This window comes from Mus caroli, chromosome 15 (assembly GCF_900094665.2).
Source record: "Mus caroli chromosome 15, CAROLI_EIJ_v1.1, whole genome shotgun sequence".
Lineage (NCBI taxonomy): Eukaryota > Metazoa > Chordata > Mammalia > Rodentia > Muridae > Mus > Mus caroli.
Genome location: NC_034584.1, coordinates 70,224,130 through 70,225,668, shown reverse-complemented (window position 1 = coordinate 70,225,668; position 1,539 = coordinate 70,224,130). Strand labels below are relative to the sequence as shown.

At 45.8% G+C, this 1,539-nt stretch overlaps 1 protein-coding gene across 6 annotated transcripts in view; it reads right to left on the bottom strand.

Moving 5' to 3' along the window:
- The window catches only part of Spatc1 (spermatogenesis and centriole associated 1), a 26,618-nt gene that overhangs the window by 16,389 nt on the left and 8,690 nt on the right, over positions 1–1,539 (bottom strand). The window lies entirely within an intron of this gene.

Genomic DNA, 1,539 nt, shown 5'->3' with positions numbered 1-1,539 from the left:
AAAAAAAAAAAAAAAAAAAAAAAAAAAAAAAAAGAAAAAGAAAAAAAGAAAGTCTAGAAGGAAAAGGATGGAGAGTTAGGTGACAGTAATAAAATGGCTCAGACTTCTTAGCCATTTTACCTCTGTGGTCTGTCCCATGCCGATCACTGTCTGTCCTTGTTAGCCTGGGCCACTTGGACTAGCTGTCACCTATTTTCATCCTTGTGTCTCTTTGAACGAGGGCCTTGCTGTGTAATGCAGTCTGGCTAAGCATTTATAATCCTCCTGCCGCTATATCTTTTTTTTAAAAAATTATTTTTTATTTTTTGAGACAGGGTTTCTCTTTATAATCCTAGCTGTCCTGGAACTCACTCTGTAGACCAGGCTAGCCTCAAACTCAGAAATACTCCTGCTTCTGCCTCTGCATCCTGAGTGCTGTGTGTGCCCAGCCTGCCGTATCTTTTGTATTGGGGTATTGGCAGTTACCAGCCACCACTACCCGGCCCTCCATATCTTTTGTACTGGGAGTATTGGCAGCTACCATGGTGCCTGGACTCTGTGGTGACTTCTGTGTGGAGAAGCTAGGTCTGACCGCTGGGAAGAGGGGCCAGTTGTCAGCTACTGTTTTGTAGTCTTAAGCACTTAGCTCTCACTTTTGCTCTCTTCCGCTGTTCTAACGGTTCCTGCGTGCATTTGTCTCTGCCTCACAGAGACAGCCTGGGGTGGGCATCTGAGCAAGGCCTGGAAGTCTGAGCCTGTTCTGCTCTAATTCTATTCCTTATGTGTGTATTCTAAGGTCTGAAAGTTGTGTCTCTCTTGGAAGGTTTTTCCTTCAGACAGCCCTCCCCATCTTCCCTTCAGCTCAGCCAGTACAGCCTATTGCTAGCCTACATTCTTGCTAAACCATCAACGTCTACTACATGCCTGCCTCGGGTTACTATACAGGAAAAGATATAAGGTGCTGGCTTAGGCCTTTGGAAATCTTACAAATGACTAATACTGATTTAGCTTTAGCTCACTATGTAACCAAACAGTACTTCCAGGTTCCCTTTTCAGTTCCTACTCTCATCTTTATTTCAAACCTCCTCTTCTCCACCCTTATTCTTGTTTTCTGTTTGATTTTTAAATTTCTATTTTCCTGGTGTTCTGCCTGCACGCTTGTCTGCGTGAGGCTATGGGAGCAGCTGGTACTGGAGTTACAGACAGTTGTGAGCAGCTGTGTGGGTGCTGAGAGTTGAACCTGGCTCCCCGGGAAGAGAAACCAGAAAACAGTGCTTTAAAATGCTGAGCCACCCCTCTAGCCCTGATGGTTTTCGAAACAGACTCTCACGGTGTCATCTTGACTGGCCTGGAACTCACTGTGCAGACCAGGATAGCCTCAAGTTTACAGAGATCTGCCTGTCTCTACCTCCAGAGTGCTTGGATGAAGGTGTCTGTCACCATGCCTGGCTCTACTCTTGCTCTCAGAAAAATTATTACGGAGAAAATTGAGTCAGTGAACCTGAAGTTCTCGTAGCTCCTGTGGCCTCCCTTCCCCCAGCCTGGAACCTGCTTGCTCAA